General features: G+C 48.6%; 1 protein-coding gene and 1 non-coding gene across 4 annotated transcripts in view; one reads left to right on the plus strand and one right to left on the minus strand.

Annotated features, from left to right (window-relative positions):
• Positions 1-18,813, minus strand: part of BCORL1 (BCL6 corepressor like 1) — a 139,552-nt gene that overhangs the window by 89,146 nt on the left and 31,593 nt on the right. For 2 of the 3 annotated variants that reach the window (XM_044306328.1, XM_044306324.1), the window contains exon 5: positions 17,075-17,162. The exons of the other annotated variant lie outside the window; for it this stretch is intronic. The gene's annotated coding sequence lies outside the window, so the exon portion shown is untranslated. The remainder of the gene's footprint in view (positions 1-17,074; positions 17,163-18,813) is intronic. 3 annotated transcript variants of the gene reach the window in all.
• On the plus strand, positions 12,970-13,043 carry TRNAN-GUU. The gene has a single exon. It is a non-coding gene; the product is annotated as a tRNA-Asn (tRNA).

Genomic DNA, 18,813 nt, shown 5'->3' on the forward strand with positions numbered 1-18,813 from the left:
GGAGATAGGCTGCTGTCAGAAGAGTGCACATACACTGGAGGATAGCATGAAGAGATAGCTGCTGTCCAAACCTTCAGCCCAAAACTATCTAATGGGGGTCATTTACTAACATTTTTACAACAATTTTTGGTGTAAACAAAGTCTCAAGACCCCGTTTTGAGGCTTTTTATTCCATCCTCACAACGAGGGAGTTGCGTGGGCCCGGACATCGGCCCTGGCCTATTTACTGACATTTACGCCTGGAAACAAGAGTAAATGTTGGCGAAAAACTACCCCATTCAGGGAGTGGAGACGTTTTTCACTCCAGGTGCTCAGACTTCCATAGATACGCCAAATTTATGACGAAGTGCATACCTCATGATAAATTAGGAGAATCTTCCGGCAGCGCATGGGGGGGGGGGGGGACAAAGGCCAGTATAAAAAGCAAGTCTTTGTAAATGACCCCCAATGTGTATGGCTGGCCTAGGAATGCAGGGGCTGCAACCAGGGGAGGACTGGGAACTTAAAGTGGCACTGGAAAAAACCTAAAGGGGGCCCCATTCTGTAGGCTGGAGTACACTAACTGACAGAAGGCGGGGCAACAAAAGTAGATGGGAACAGCAATATCATAGTGCAGCACAAAATACCGCCCCAGCAGAACTAAATACCGCAGTGCAGCACAAAATACCGCCCCAGCAGAACTAAATACCGCAGTGCAGCACAAAATACCGCCCCAGCAGAACTAAATACTACAGTGCAGCACAAAATACCGCCCCAGCAGAACTAAATACCGCAGTGCAGCACAAAATACCGCCCCGGCAGAACTAAATACCGCAGTGCAGCACAAAATACCGCCCCGGCAGAACTAAATACCACAGTGCTGCACAAAATACCGCCCCAGCAGAACTAAATACCGCAGTGCTGCACAAAATACCGCCCCGGCAGAACTAAATACGGCAGTGCAGCACAAAATACCGCCCCGGCAGAACTAAATACCACAGTGCTGCACAAAATACTGCCCCAGCAGAACTAAATACGGCAGTGCTGCACAAAATACCGCCCCAGCAGAACTAAATACGGCAGTGCTGCACAAAATACCGCCCCAGCAGAACTAAATACGGCAGTGCTGCACAAAATACCGCCCCAGCAGAACTAAATACGGCAGTGCTGCACAAAATACTGCCCCAGCAGAACTAAATACGGCAGTGCTGCACAAAATACCGCCCCAGCAGAACTAAATACCGCAGTGCAGCACAAAATACCGCCCCAGCAGAACTAAATACCGCAGTGCTGCACAAAATACCGCCCCAGCAGAACTAAATACGGCAGTGCTGCACAAAATACCGCCCCAGCAGAACTAAATACCGCAGTGCTGCACAAAATACCGCCCCAGCAGAACTAAATACGGCAGTGCTGCACAAAATACCGCCCCAGCAGAACTAAATACCACAGTGCAGCACAAAATACCGCCCCAGCAGAACTAAATACCACAGTGCAACACAAAATACTGCTGCCCCCGTCCTGACGATGGCAATACAGCAGAATAAGTACCTGATGCTCCTAGCATTAATTATTACTGAAAGCATGAATTCATTACGTATCCAGCTGGCGGCCATGAGGGCGGCTCGGGTGGCCCCCTGGCCATTAGCCCACCAGGAAACTGGCTGCAGCGCTAGTTTGGTAAGATCCCTTTAAGAATAAGTTCTGGTAGACTTTTCATCACTCTCTGAACCCCCACATATGTCCTTGTGTCGACCAGACAACCAATATGGCTGCTATTATAGATAACGCCAGGGTGTTCAGCGATAGGCACCAATGCAGAAACCGTGCAGAAGAATCTTATGCTTTATTGGGTAGATTTTAGAAAGCTGAATTAAAGGGGCTGTACAAAAATTTCTTAGGCCCCTTTCACGCGGGTGCAATGCGTGAAGTGAATGCATTGCACCCGCACTGTGTCCTGACCCATTCATTCCTATGGGTCTTTCACGCAGCCCCGGCCCCATAGAAGTGAATGGGGCTTCAGTGAAAAACGTATCCTGACACAATCCGTATCCTTCGTGTGAAAGAGGCCTTACAGTAACGACACCACACCTGTCCATGGACTGTTTCTGGTACTGCAGCTCAGGTCAGCAGAAGACAGGTGAGGTGCTGGTCCTGTACAATCCCTTTAAAGCCTCGTGCCCATGACCGTGTCCATATTAAGGTCCGCAAACCAAGGATCCACAAAATACAGACACCGTCCATGTGCAATCCACATTTTTCTCACTTCATGTACTAGAAATGACTATTCTAAGAATAGGACATGTTCGATATCTTGCGTATCCCAAAAAATGAACGAGCCGGCGTGCAATCCGCAAAAAAATGTGGATGGGACACGGATACAAAATACGGTCGTGTGCATGAGGCCAAATGATGACGCAGTAATGGATGCCATGCTGGTCATCGCCCGGTTTTCTCCGACACAGCTACTAATTGAATTGATTTAAAAAGGTGTATTCCCATCATAATCATTCATGGCATCTGAGAAGCACGGCCACATCTCCATTGTTTTTAATGGGGGAGAGAGGCTGGCCTGAATCACCAGCCGGGACCGACAGGATCAATATTCCAATACGAGAGGATCGCAGAGGTGGGAACTGCACCTGTCAAGAATTTATGGCATATCCTGTGGATATGGCATAGAACGGGTGCCGAGTTCTGCTTCAACCATAGACTTGGCTCATGGCATCGGTCAATACGGGGCACGGCCATACCACTAAGGGGCCTGTGTCCCAGTAGGTAGATCTTGCCAGGTACGGAGCCTCCGTTTTTATTTGCCCCATGCCTCCTGTTCTCTCTTTCCCGTCTGCGTCCCCTTGCACGGAGAGTGGCGCCCTGCCTGTCACTTGCACCATTCTCCTGCCTCTCTTAGCCATTGACTTCACAGCTCAGACTCCCTCTGCCAAAGACCTGCACCGCTCACCAGGGACTCCCCCCCCCCCCCTCCCTCGCCCTCCTCCTCCCTTTCCCCCCTGCGCTGTGGGCTCAGCGCTGGGCAGCCTCCTCCCAGCAGATCCTGAGAGCTGCCCCAGGCCGCAGAGAGGGAAGGAAGAGCAGCTGAGAAGAGAAGGAGGCGCTGGGACTTGCAGCAATGTCACCTCCCAAGAAGGGGCAGGCATCTATCTGTTATCTGTCACCGTCTGTTCAGTGTGCCTGGTCTACACACGACGATGTATGGTACACACCTCACCTCGTACAGTGGCAGATGGCCGTGAAGCGCGTCAGCGCCAAACAGGACACTTTAAATGGAGCTTTCCCCTCCTACGGTGTAACAGTAACCGACCCTCAGGGATAAAATGATGAGTTTGTGGATTAATCCCCGGCACAGACATAAAGATTTAGTCCCGATGAGACAAACGTTCCGCTGTTTTAGTCATTATCAGAATCTCCGTCCGTAAAGGGAATCTCTCACATGACACGCTCTTTGAATCTGGGGCAAAGACGTGCAACTCAACCACTAAACCGTCGATAGGGGTGGCACATTTGCAGATGCAGCCATTTGTTTACTACCCGTATGATTCCCTCACACACATGCACACTAGGTTTGGCCGAGCATGCATGTGTATTCCTGGAGAGAGGAATAGGTCACTGTCGGACACCTCTGGCGGCGACTTATCTCCTGCAAGAACAAAAGAGGAGTTATAGCACAACTCTACTCAAAACCCCACTGCCAGGGGTGATGGCAGTTAAACTCAATGGGGGTAATTTACGAACAGTGCTACGCCTGTTCTTGGCGCATAAAGGGTCTGCCTTTTTTGCGACTTTTTAAACGCCAGTGCGACAATATTTTGTCACAGGGGAATCTCTGTGCCATGCTCGCCACTTGGGAGTGGTGGGGGCGAGTGTTGGCCCATTATTGGACCACCATTTACACCTGCAAACAGGTAGCGACAAGCTACTCCAGATGGGGAGTGGACTCGGCACACGGACTGTCGGAGGTGCGCCTAATTTATAGTGCTTTTAGGTGCACGCCTCGTCATAAATAAGGCTACTTTCACATTAGCGTTTTTTCAATTCCGCTATTGAGATCCATCACGGGATCTCAATAGCGGAAGAAAACGCTTCCGTTTTGTCCCCATTCATTGTCAATGGGGACAAAACTGAACGAAACGGAGTCACCAGAATGCATTCCGTTCCGTTTGGTTGCGTACCGATCGTGGACAGAAAAACGCTGCGCGATGTGGTGCGGAGCAAGACGGATCCGTCCTGACACACAAAGTAAGTCCGTGGGGGACGCATCCGTTTTCTCTGACACAATAGAAAACGGATCCGTCCCCCATTGACTTTCAATGGTGTTGAAGACGGATCCGTCCTGACACACAAAGTAAGTCCGTGGGGGACGCATCCGTTTTCTCTGACACAATAGAAAACGGATCCGTCCCCCATTGACTTTCAATGGTGTTGAAGACGGATCCGTCCTGACACACAAAGTAAGTCCGTGGGGGACGCATCCGTTTTCTCTGACACAAAAGAAAACGCATCCGTCCCCCAATTGACTTTCAATGGTGTTCAAGACAGATCCGTCCTGACACACAAAGTAAGTCCGTGGGGGACGCATCCGTTTTCTCTGACACAAAAGAAAACGGATCCGTCCCCCAATTGACTTTCAATGGTGTTCAAGACGGATCCATCATGGCTACAGAAGACATAATACAACCGGATCCGTTCATGACGGATGCATGCCGTTGTATTATGGTAACGGAAGCGTTTTTGCAGATCCACGACGGATCCCCAAAAAAACGCTAATGTGAAAGTAGCCTTAGGCGCATTCTCAAGCAGCAAAAAAGGGGAACCAAAGGCCAGCGTAAAAAGCCGGTCATTGTAAATGACCCCCAATATCTTCCCCCGTGTCACAGGAGGCTGAGATAAGAGGAGGTGATTGGTGGAGGGAGCATGGTGGTCCTCGGAAAACCCTGCGGATCCCCTATGTTGTTACTCAGGTGAAGGTAATCAACCGTAAGATTTAAGGGATTATTTTTCTCATCATCCAAACATCCAGAATATCTGATCGTTTGCTCCTACCGTTGCCATATTAAAGGAATTTTCCCTGCGGAAGAGAGAACTGCAGTTTCCTAACCTTGAAAAAGATCCTGCCCTTGAAATTATTGTGACCGACACAACGACACTTCCCACTAAGCTGAGTGATCTGGAAACCAAAGTGTTAAAACCGCAAGCTTGCAATGAAAAACTCGAGCAAGCCGGGAACACAGCCCTCCGCGCCGACTCGTCGTCGTCATTAGACTGGCCTTTTAACTCTTTCCTCTCCAGCTGACTCGGCGGAGGAGCAGAGAAAGAAACCAAGATTACATCTCTCGTCACCTGGTTACAAAAAACCCCATAAAGCTAATTCCCACCATAAGGGTGACCCCTTGGACCGCGCGGCCGGATCGCTTCCTGTTATTGGGAGGATGAGGCTTGCCGCGGGGCCAACTACGCAGTCTTTAACACTTTAGTACCCTGTGAGCTACATTAATGCCGGTGACCGATGTGTCAAGTGCAACCTTATACCTTCTGTGCACCATTTATTTAGTGCATTTTACAGGTGGGCATCATTGCTTAGACTGAACAAGCCCCCAAATTGCTGAACAGAAGGTCGGAAAACAGCCTGTGACACGCTTCTCCATGGGAAGTCGGGGGAGGGGATCGAAGGTTGGCAAATAGCACCTCGCGCTATTGCCTGTGAGGGTGCACAGAGGTAAAGGGAGACGCCACTCCTTGTGCTCATTAGCATATATTCACGGTTTAAGGGGACAACCCGCGGCTCCAAAAGAGACCGTCACCCTGGAGTCCTGAATGGCTCAGTTCTGTTCATTCCTAAAGGGGCCCGTACACATTAGAAGAATGCTGACTGAACGCGACGATTGGGGCAGGACTGGCTGACCCCCTTCTGTGTATTGGGGTGTATCTGGCAGCTCATTCCTCTCTCCCCATTAATAACACATGCACGTTCAGCCGAGCATGCATGTGTTACCAGGGACTCGGGAGGACTAGCTGTTATCTGATCGTAAGGAGGTTAGGGGATAAGCGTCTGATCAGCAGGGTTCTGACTACTGGGGCCCCTGACAATAATGAGAATGGGGGCCAGGGCATGCATGTGCATGACCTCTCCATTCAGCCGAGCATGCATGTGTTACCAGGGACTCGGGAGGACTAGCTGTGATCTGATCGTAAGGAGGTTAGGGGATAAGCGTCTGATCGGCAGGGTTCTGACTACTGGGGCCCCTGACAATAATGAGAATGGGGGCCAGGGCATGCATGTGCATGACCTCTCCATTCAGCCGAGCATGCATGTGTTACCAGGGACTCGGGAGGACTAGCTGTGATCTGATCGTAAGGAGGTTAGGGGATAAGCGTCTGATCAGCAGGGTTCCGACTACTGGGGCTCCTGCCAATTATGAGAACGGGGGCCGGGGCATGCATGTGCATGACCTCTCCATTCAGCCGAGCATGCATGTGTTACCAGGGACTTGGGAGGACTAGCTGTGATCTGATCGTAAGGAGGTTAGGGGATAAGCGTCTGATCCGCAGGGTTCCGACTACTGTTGCCCCTACCAATTATGAGAATGGGGGGCCGGGGCATGCATGTGCATGACCTCTCCATTCAGCCGAGCATGCATGTTTGTGTTACCAGGGACTCGGGAGGACTAGCTGTGATCTGATCATAAGGAGGTTAGGGGATAAGCGTCTGATCAGCAGGGTTCCGGCTACTGGGGCCCCTGACAATAATGAGAACGGGGGCCAGGGCATGCATGGGCATAGCCTCTCCATTCAGCTGAGCATGCATGTGTTACCAGGGACTCGGGAGGACTAGCTGTGATCTGATCGTAAGGAGGTTAGGGGATAAGCGTCTGATCAGCAGGGTTCCGACTACTGGGGCCCCTGACAATTATGAGAACAGGGGCCGGGGCATGCATGTGCATGACCTCTCCATTCAGCCGAGCATGCATGTGTGTGTTACCAGGGACTCGGGAGGACTAGCTGTGATCTGATCGTAAGGAGATTAGGGGATAGGCGTCTGATCAGCAGGGTTCTGACTACTGGGGCCCCTGACAATTATGAGAACAGGGGCCGGGGCATGCATGTGCATGACCTCTCCATTCAGCCGAGCATGCATGTGTTACCAGGGACTCGGGAGGACTAGCTGCGATCTGATCGTAAGGAGGTTAGGGGATAAGCGTCTAATCAGCAGGGTTCCGACTACTGGGGCCCCTGACAATTATGAGAATGGGGGCCGGGGCATGCATGTGCATGACCTCTCCATTCAGCCGAGCATGCATGTGTTACCAGGGACTCGGGAGGACTAGCTGTGATCTGATCGTAAGGAGATTAGGGGATAGGCGTCTGATCAGCAGGGTTCCGACTGCTGGGGCCCCTGACAATTATAAGAACGGGGGCCGTGGCATGCATGTGCATGACCTCTCCATTCAGCCGAGCATGCATGTGTTACCAGGGACTCGTGAGGACTAGCTGTGATATGATCGTAAGGAGGTTAGAGGATAAGCGTCTGATCAGCAGGGTTCCGACTGCTGGGGCCCCTGACAATTATAAGAACGGGGGCCGGGGCATGCATGTGCATAGCCTCTCCATTCAGCCGAGCATGCATGTGTTACCAAGGACTCGGGAGGACTAGCTGTGATCTGATCGTAAGCAGGTTAGAGGATAAGCGTCTGATCCGCAGGGTTCCGACTACTGGGGCCCCTGACAATGATGAGAACGGGGGCCAGGGCATGCATGTGCATGACCTGTCCATTCAGCCGAGCATGCATGTGTTACCAGGGACTCAGGAGGACTAGCTGTGATCTGATCGTAAGGAGGTTAAGGGATAAGCGTCTGATCAGCAGGGTTCCGACTACTGGGGCCCCTGCCAATGATGAGAACGGGGGCCGGGGCATGCATGTGCATGACCTCTCCATTCAGCCGAGCATGCATGTGTTACCAGGGACTCGGGAGGACTAGCTGTGATCTGATCGTAAGCAGGTTAGAGGATAAGCGTCTGATCAGCAGGGTTCCGACTACTGGGGCCCCTGACAATGATGAGAACGGGGGCCGGGGCATGCATGTGCATGACCTCTCCATTCAGCCGGCGCATCTACTCCGCTTTCTCCAGCACACACATGCATGCTCACCGCTCCATTCACACAAGGAGCACTGGGCCTTGTTCCTTGTGATCAGCAGGGGTCCCAGTGGTCAGGCCCCGCCAATCAGACGCTTATCCCTAATTCTGTGCATAGAGAGTAAATTGTCTTAATGGGGACAACACCTTTAAGACCCACCTTAAAGGGGTTTCCACGATTTATTTATTTTTTCAAATTGCCTCCAACCAGTGAGGAGAGCGATACGTAACCGCTCCCTGCCGCTCCTGTGGGGCTCCCAGACTGTCTTTACCGGACTTCCAGTCCCCGCCTGCAAACTTTATGGAAAGATGGGTCATGGGCGCGGCAGAAGCCTCCGCAGTGATGTGCCCCCTGGCGGTACATGACCCAGCAGTGACATGTCACCACTGAGGCCAATCGGCTGCAGTATCGCACGTGACACCATCTGGCAGGGAGCAGGTAGGTACAGCTGTACGGCAGGGGAGATGTAGTGTGTAATCAGGTAGATTTGACTTGGATCCATCTATCTGTTTCTAGCAAAGCTGGGTGACAACAAGTACGGGCGTCACACAGGTTGTCACTCAGGTTTCCCAGTATAGAAAATAGGGAAAGTCTTTCTACACAGTTGGTGGAGCTGCCCCTCAGGACTCTAGAAAAGCTGGGTGATATCCATTACGGGAGCAGTAAGGGCCGCCATAATGACCGTCACCCAGCTTTCCCAGAAACACATACGAGTAGCAAATGGCTGAATGTAATTTACAGAAACTCAGCAGAACAGGGAAACTCAAAGCCTTATGTTCAGCGGTGCGTTCAGGATTTTTTTTGGGGGGAAAAGGCTCTTTAACGGGGGGAATCTGCGCACATTTTCTCTATATTTATCTCCCAGATGATCATTTGGTGCCTAATCTTGAAGCAGCCAAGCAGATGATCGCCGTCCTCGGCGTCTGTCAGGAGGCGGATGTGCTGATGTTATGAGCGGAGCTCACACTCGTGAGGACAGGGCTGCGTGTGATCGAGGCAGAGACATGCCTGGAGGAGGGGAGGAGAGGCAAACAGGAAGCCTCAGAGTCTGGGGAGGAACAGGGTCCCCCAATACCAGGGAGCCGCTCAGTAATGGAAACCCTGGAGCCACCCTCGTGTGGAAAAGCTGGATGAATCATCATTTCAGCTCCTGTCACCCAGCTTTTCTAGAGTCCTGAATTGCACATTGGCTAGGAAGATTTGCTGTTTTCTAAGGCACCCTAAAAAAGCTTGTGACCTCTCCGATTTTTGCCACACCCCTTACAGTTCCAGGCAGCACGACATGATCTATGCTGGGGGTGACTCTCACTGTGATCTATGCAGGTCTACAAGTTTACCATCTATTATTATTATTAGAGGGGTTGTCCAAGTTATGTAAAAACTCCAATGGCCTAAAATAATTAATGGATACTCTGCACCGCTACTCTTTGTTTTTCTGGCTGCAGCGGTGACGTTCCATGCACAAGTCACTGCTGCAGCCAATCACTGGCCTCAGCAGAGACATCCCGCGAACGGTTGAGGCCAACGATTGGCTGCAGTGGCGACTTGTGCACGGAACGTCGCTGCTGCTGCTGCAGCCAAGAAAATGGTGTCAGCAGTGAGAGGAACGGAGTGCAGTGCTTGAAAAAAAAAACAGGCGAGTATCCATTTGTTATTTTGGGACATTTAAAGGGGTTGCCCAAGTTTTTATATAACTCAGACAACCCCTTTAAGAAGCCTACGCCAGTTTTGGAAGTAAAAAGAAAAAGTTGCAAGACCCAGTTTTGCGACGGCCCGCTCCTCGCCATAAATTAGGCGCTGCCTCCAGCAGTGCAGGGGCTATAAAGAGACGATCTTTGATAAATGACCCCCTGTTGTCTTTTACGGGTTTATCCATCAGATATTTAATGTCGGGGCTGCGCGGTGATTTCAGCAGAAGACATGGCGGCGGCGGCAGCGGGTACAACCAGGAGACTGTTATATGTAAAGCTACGAAAAGAATCGGGGTGCGATGTCGCTATGCGTACCACCACAGGCCACTCAGTGCTGTAAAATATGCTTCATTCAGTCTCCGCATGCACCTCGCCCCCTTCTCTGTATGACAGGTCTGAATCGCAACGAGAGAAGCCGTCTGCAGGATTTAAAGGTGCAGCTACTTTTTTTTTTTTTATTGGGGGTGTGAATACGGTTACTGATTGATAGCGCGGCGTCCACCGGAGCATATTTTCACGGACTCCCACCAGTGGAGAGGGCCACAACAAGGACCAGGTAGCACAGCAAAGCCCATCTGAAGCTTATAGTACAGCAGACGGGTATCTCATATCAGACGAATGTCGTCTAAACTTGCCAATTTTAAGGAGGGGTGTACTGTATTTCAACATACCAAATGCTGTTCTCGAGGGAGATAAGCCACTGTCGGAGATATCTGGCACATCATGCACACTTGGCCGAGCGTGCGTGTGTGTGAGGGGGATCAGGATAAATGAGTATTTGGCCGACAGTTATCTATAGGTAGTATGGTCACCTTTACTGTCCACAATACTTGCTTGGTGTCCTAGGTTGCCTCAAGAACTGCACCACCCAGTGTGCAGCTGGCGTCCCCCACCCCCAATCTGAACATGAGGCCAACATTGGAGGGACATTTTAAGGGGCATCCACACACCACCATATTTCAAGCCATCAGAGGTTCAAAAATCCTGATGAGCATTAGAACGATTCTCCCATCTTAATATATGTTTGCAGATGCGGACCCACTAACTCCGCGATCCGCAAGAGATGGTCCGCACCGCAAAAGAATTGAGGACGTTCTATTTTTTAGAGTACGGAGGCCCGAGCCAAAATCCCACGTAAGCGCTTCCGTTCCCACTCCGCACTGCTCCGTATCTTGAGGTTTGCAGACCAATTCAAGTCAATGGGTCCACATCCATGATATGGAGTGCACACGGCCAGTGCCCATATATTGCGGGCCCACTATACAGGCATTGGGCACACCCCTAGCACTATGCTATGCGGTGTCCTCCTCCGCTGTCTAGAGAGAGATATAGATATCTATTTCTATATGAAAGGTGCCCGGGCAGCTTTACCTGCTTCACTATGAGATCACTACATCGGCACTGAGAGGAGCAGGAAAGCAGGTGAGCTACTGAGTACGCTAGTCCACCAGGTGAAACAGCAGGGGGCGCTACCAGAGAAGAAAATGGACATAAAACAAAAAAACGCAAAACAAAGTTGTCCAAGATTGAAGACATTTCAGGGGTGGATAGGCTGTAAATAAAACACTACACACTGTGTCGGAGTCTACAAAGTCCCTGTCCCTGCCAGGCTGGAAGTGTGATGAGCCATCTACATGCAAGTCACTGCAGGTGGCCAATCAATGGCCTCAGCGGCGATGTGCAGTAATGACATGTGACCAATGAGCCTAAGCGGTCACATGCCGTTCCAGCACACGTCACTGCGAAGGCCACCGTTTGGCGAGCTGTGATGATGTCACATTCATCATCAAATGCACTGCTGCAGCCATTTACTGGCCTCAGTGGTCACATGCCATTTGGGGGTACGTTGCAGCTGAGACCAGTAAATGGCTGCATCAGCACACATGACAGCATATGGCACAACATACTTCTGGTCCGGGCCCCTAAGTGGTGCAATGGAGCGCCAATGATCAGGTCAGTGGCTTTTTTTTAATGCTAAATGCATTTAGGGCCTTAGTTGATTTTTACCTTGGGGGTTGGAAAACCCCTTTAATATAGACTATATTTTTCACTTTATAAGACGCATTTTTCATCAGATCTCAGATCAGACCCGCAATCTTCATCAGACTTCAGATCAGATCCCCCTAATCCTCAGACCACCCAATCATACCCCCCCCCAATCTTTATCAGACCTCAGATCAGATTCCCCCAATCCTCATCAGACCTCAGATCATACCCCCCCAATCCTCATCAGACCTCAGATCAGATATAAAATAAATAAATGAACTTCCCTCTCTTTCTCTGGACGGCAAGCTCTTCCTGTATTCACCGCTCCCTGGTCTCCTTCCAGGCACTATGCCGCGCTGTGACCTGACACTATACGCAGTCAGGACACAGTGGAAGCGTTCATTAGTATTCGCTTTATAAGACGCACTGCCATTTTCCTACCATCTTTTGGGGGGGGGAAGTGGGTCTTAGATGCTGAAGCAGAACCAGTCCCCTGGACCAAGCTCTTTGCATTTATTAAACTATACCATACAACAGGGATCAGCAACCTTCGGCACTCAAGCTGTTGCAAAACTACAACTCCCAGCATGCACACTTGCTCAGCTGTTGTTGGAACTCCCCTGCCATGCAAGGTACAGACTGGAGGATTCAACTGCAATCAACAAACAGCCTCCCAAAATGCAGATCAGGGGGCTGGTTAACTTGTTACATAAGACCCTCTCAGCCATTCATGAGAGCCAAACAAGGTCACATGACGCACTTTCCTGCGGTCCTAACTGCTGGTTCTCAACGGGAACTATAGAGCACTATATGAAGGAAACTTGTCTCAGTGAAAGGGCTTAACTGAGAATTTTTTAAAATTTGCAATGTGCAGGGTCCCTGCATGAACGGGAAAAAACTGCTGAGGCCAGTGATTGGCTGCAGTGGTCACCTGAACAATGAACGTGGTGTTATCACTGCAGAACCGGCGGAGACCAGGACCGCTGCGACATTCTAAGGGTGTAATGTTTTTCTTCGCTTTATACAGGTTCCTGCACTTTGCAAATAAAAAAATCTGACAACCCCTTTAACACCATCATAGACTGAATTGTCAGTGTGATTACCGCTGCCCTACTATACTGTGGTCATAGTCTCTTACTATACTAACTATATTACACCAGGTCTCTGTGGCGCAATCGGTTAGCGCGTTCGGCTGTTAACCGAAAGGTTGGTGGTTCAAGCCCACCCAGGGACGTGATATTTTTTTTTTATTATTTATATTTCTACAAAACTCAGAGAATATTACAAAACACATGGTTGCTTTTTTGGGGACACAGAAATGTTGAGTAATCAGGAGAAAATGACAGATTTGCAAGTAGTTTGATATAAAGTTTTAGAGTCAGGATGCATGCACACGGCCATGGGCACAACTAATATGGTAACAGGCATAGCAACTAAGGGTACGTTCCGGTAACCTGTTCCTGTATAAATCCTGGCTGTACGGTATGTGTCCATCTGAAACCCGGAATTTATTCCAGAAAGAGGCTGGATCACTGCAGGACGGCATTATAATCAATGGGCATCCGGCGTTGAACTGTAGAATCAGGCAATGGCGAGTTTGGCGATTCCGGCAGACTGCTCTCTTCCAGATCTACCTGCCGGAGCCACTGCCGCATATATGAACATACCCTAAGGGTACCCATTTCCACCCAGTGGTAAAGTGTATGGTGCCTTTAATATGACCCCATTCTAAGTTTTATTATGGAACCTCATGATTAAAATTCTCATCTTCTTAGCTGGTGATGTATATTTTACTGCAGATTTTCTGCATGAAAATCCACACATATTACCTACCGTGTGCATTTGTCCTTAAAGGCCTATTTACACTAGGCCCTAATCTTCCGAATGATTGTTACCAGTCACTGCCCATTGGGAAACTGTCCAGTAATGGAACAACGAACGATAATTCGCTTGTTGTCATTGAAGCATCTTTTATAGCGACCTAAAAATCGTCCTTTGCAGACAACCCATCCAATAGTGTACGGAGGCAATGGAAACATGTGAGTGGGGGAAATGAATAATTGCACAAACAATGATATGTACAGAAAAAAAATAAAAATAACACAAACTGCGCAGCTTCAGAAACACTGCCACCCTTGGCCTGAAAGCTAATAATCATCCCTTCCTGCAACCCCTTTTACCCATGACAGTACCGAGGGATATGTGTGCAGACAGCCTATCATACCTTATATACCCACCGAGGGATATGTGTGCAGACAGCCTATCACATACCTTATATACCCGAGGGATATGTGTGCAGACAGCCTATCACATACCTTATATACCCGAGGGATATGTGTGCAGACAGCCTATCACATACCTTATATACCCAAGGGATATGTGTGCAGACAGCCTATCATACCTTATATACCCACCGAGGGATATGTGTGCAGACAGCCTATCGCACACCTTATATACCCGAGGGATATGTGTGCAGACAGCCTATCATACCTTATATACCCACCGAGGGATATGTGGGCAGACAGCCTATCCCCACTTATATACCCACAGAGGGATATGTGTGCAGATAGTCTATCACACCTTATATACAGTACAGACCAAAAGTTTGGACACACCTTCTCATTCAAAGAGTTTTCTTTATTTTCATGACTATGAAAATTGTAGATTCACACTGAAGGCATCAAAACTATGAATTAACACATGTGGAATTATATACATAACAAAAAAGTGTGAAACAACTGAAAATATGTCATATTCTAGGTTCTTCAAAGTAGCCACCTTTTGCTTTGATTACTGCTTTGCACACTCTTGGCATTCTCTTGATGAGCTTCAAGAGGTAGTCCCCTGAAATGGTTTTCACTTCACAGGTGTGCCCTGTCAGGTTTAATAAGTGGGATTTCTTGCCTTATAAATGGGGTTGGGACCATCAGTTGCGTTGTGGAGAAGTCAGGTGGATACACAGCTGATAGTCCTACTGAATAGACTGTTAGAATTTGTATTATGGCAAGAAAAAAGCAGCTAAGTAAAGAAAAACGAGTGGCCATCATTACTTTAAGAAATGAAGGTCAGTCAGTCCGAAAAATTGGGAAAACTTTGAAAGTGTCCCCAAGTGCAGTCACAAAAACCATCAAGCGCTACAAAGAAACTGGCTCACATGCGGACCGCCCCAGGAAAGGAAGACCAAGAGTCACCTCTGCTGCGGAGGATAAGTTCATCCGAGTCACCAGCCTCAGAAATCGCAGGTTAACAGCAGCTCAGATTAGAGACCAGGTCAATGCCACACAGAGTTCTAGCAGCCGACACATCTCTAGAACAACTGTTAAGAGGAGACTGTGTGAATCAGGCCTTCATGGTAGAATATCTGCTAGGAAACCACTGCTAAGAACAGGCAACAAGCAGAAGAGACTTGTTTGGGCTAAAGAACACAAGGAATGGACATTAGACCAGTGGAAATCTGTGCTTTGGTCTGATGAGTCCAAATTTGAGATCTTTGGTTCCAACCACCGTGTCTTTGTGCGACGCAGAAAAGGTGAACGGATGGACTCTACATGCCTGGTTCCCACCGTGAAGCATGGAGGAGGAGGTGTGATGGTGTGGGGGGGCTTTGCTGGTGACACTGTTGGGGATTTATTCAAAATTGAAGGCATACTGAACCAGCATGGCTACCACAGCATCTTGCAGCGGCATGCTATTCCATCCGGTTTGCGTTTAGTTGGACCATCATTTATTTTTCAACAGGACAATGACCTCAAACACACCTCCAGGCTGTGTAAGGGCTATTTGACCATGAAGGAGAGTGATGGGGTGCTGCGCCAGATGACCTGGCCTTCACAGTCACCGAACCTGAACCCAATCGAGATGGTTTGGGGTGAGCTGGACCGCAGAGTGAAGGCAAAAGGGCCAACAAGTGCTAAGCATCTCTGGGAACTCCTTCAAGACTGTTGGAAGACTATTTCAGGTGACTACCTCTTGAAGCTCATCAAGATAATGCCAAGAGTGTGCAAAGCAGTAATCAAAGCAAAAGGTGGCTACTTTGAAGAACCTAGAATATGACATATTTTCAGTTGTTTCACACTTTTTTGTTATGTATATAATTCCACATGTGTTAATTCATAGTTTTGATGCCTTCAGTGTGAATGTACAATTTTCATAGTCATGAAAATAAAGAAAACTCTTTGAATGAGAAGGTGTGTCCAAACTTTTGGTCTGTACTGTACCTACCGAGGGATATGTGTGCAGACAGCCTATCACACCTTATATACCCACTGAGGGATATGTGTGCAGACAGCCTATCCCCACTTATATACCCACAGAGGGATATGTGTGCAGACAGTCTATTACACCTTATATACCTACCGAAGGATATGTGTGCAGACAGCCTATCACACGCCTAATATATCCACCGAGGGATATGTGGGCAGACAGCCTATCCCCACTTATATACCCACAGAGGGATATGTGTGTAGATAGTCTATCACACCTTATATACCCACAGAGTGATATGTGTGCAGACAGCCTATCACACACTGTATATATCCACGAGGGATATGTGTGCAGACAGCCTATCACACTCCTTATATACCCACCGAGGGATATGTTTGCAGACAGCCTATCCCACCTTATATACCCACCAAGCCCGCTCAGCACACGTGACTTCCTTCATGAGCTACACGCTGCCGACACAGAAAGTAGGAAGTGCTCAGAATAATGGGACTTGACTGTGTAGGGCTGAATAGTAGATATTGGTGCATCAGTTATACAACATTTGCTTTCATTGGAAACGTGCAGAAAACATTGCATCACACATTTTCGGCCACATGGCTCACCTGCAGCTTGTATGGGGGTCTAGTAAATACTTGTATTCCCCATCGAAAGAAAATCGGTTTCTCAAGATCTTTTCTCACAACTCTGCATTATGCTGTTTGTATGTTATTCCCCCATCGTCAGAGGGGTGCATCCCTGCACAGTCTGATCAGCACTGATTGGGCAGGGTCAAACTGCGCAGGGACACCTCCTAACTGGTAACACCCAGCTGTCAATTTATTTATACATTTCTAGGAGGAATAACAGAGGAATGACACAACACAGTTATAAGAGAAAATGCTCCAGAATTGTTTTTTCACAGCAAATCCAAGTATTTAGTGAAATAGACATGTCAGGTCCTCAAAGAATAGTGGAAGGAGCAGGGTGAGAACTACAGATGCAGGAAGACTGTGATGCCCACCCTCCTCGATATTCAAGTTCACACATCCAGCAGGATATTACCTGATTTTCCTCTGGTCGTTTTCTACACTCCACCCAGGTGCTTCTCTTTAATGCAGAATCAAAGGCTTGTGGAGCACAGGTCTGAGCGCTGCAGAAACAGTAATGAATATATATGACAGGATACATAGGAAGACATTCAGATACAGCGCCTCGTACTGACGCCTCCTGCAGCTGCGCGATGACTGTGGGAGCTGTAGCGCTGCACCACAATGCCCGGGAGACTCCGACCTATTATCATTATCATACAGAATTTATAAAGGGCCGGTGTTTGATGCAGCAGTTCCCGGTGAACAGATGCTGCTCCTCATGAAACAAAGAGTGAAAAGGCTCCGATCCTGAGAGCTTACAATCTACACTGAGACTTGAGAGAAGAAGGTCAGACAGATGACATCAAAGACATGAAGCCAGGAGGCCTCCGCTTTTCAGAGGATGGCACTTAGGTGGAAATTAAAGAGAAAGATTAATTTTTTTTAAATAAGATGCCACAATACACTCCTCAATATTGAAATTGCGGCACCAAGAAGAAAAAGTCGTGGAATTATGGAAATCACAGGAGCATTAGACATGGTAATTATGTGTAAATGATAAAAAAAAAAAAAAAAAAGGATTTTTTTTTTTAAAACATCTCGATTTGTTCAGTATAGGGTATGAGCACCACATGCACTTGGCAAGCTATTGAGGTTATTAATGATTGTCCGAGGAATGTTCTGCCACGAAAAATGCACTTGGGCACACAGATCATCAAGATCCGCTGCTGGCAGCTCTCTTTGCAATTGCTAACCAATGATGTGCTCGATGGGAGACAAGTCTGGAGATGCTGCAGACCATGGAAGCAGGCTGCTCACAGTGGCACGATCAACATGCGGCCAGGCATTGTCCTGAGGGACACTTTGGAGAAATGGGTTTACCGTTAGTTCATTGACCAAATCAATCTAAAGCCGAGTTGTTAGTGCTCTAGCGGTGTCTGGGTACTGTACATAATGCCACCCCACGCCATAATATCAGGGGTAGAACCAGTATGACGTGTAAAGTCCTCTTTATGGCGTTGCTCACGTGGTCTCCAGACCGATCTCTGGCTATCGTTGCATCTGAGACAAAAGCTGGACTCGTCGCAGAAGAAGACAAACCTCCATTCCAACCTCCACTGCCGTCTTGCTGTGCACCATGATAGCCTCTTAGAGCTGTGAGGTCAATGGAATACCTGTAGCTGGATATCTGGCGTGTGGCCCAGTGTCATGCCAACACCTTCTGATGGTTTATGTAGACACTGTTTGCCACCCTAGGCTTGGGATGTGATGTCCAATTTCACTTGCAGTACAGAATGGATCACTACCCACCTCCATCCGTGCAGAGGTTACCTCTTTGCACTTCTTGCTGTCACTCCATCGTTCTCCCAACCACCAGGACACTCAACTCTGAACAGTGCTGAGATCTCGGCCTGGGTGCCTAGCGATCTGCCGGAGCGATAACCAAGGTCTCTCACTTCAATGATTTTGTGACAAGTGGTGATAACTATCATGTCGACGAAGAGGCATCGCACAATCATCCCACTGACTTAATGCGATATTTGAGGTTTCATGGGGCTAAAAAAATTACGCTTTCAATTTGGCTTTTATGCCCCTCCTACGTGCCATAGATTGGAGCTAGGTGCTTGAAAATTTGGCCATTTGCAGATCTTAATGATAAATGCTACTTCCTCAATTTGCATAACCTTAAGGACTGTCTTTCTTGGTGTCGGA

Source organism: Bufo gargarizans, chromosome 9, assembly GCF_014858855.1.
Source record: "Bufo gargarizans isolate SCDJY-AF-19 chromosome 9, ASM1485885v1, whole genome shotgun sequence".
NCBI lineage: Eukaryota > Metazoa > Chordata > Amphibia > Anura > Bufonidae > Bufo > Bufo gargarizans.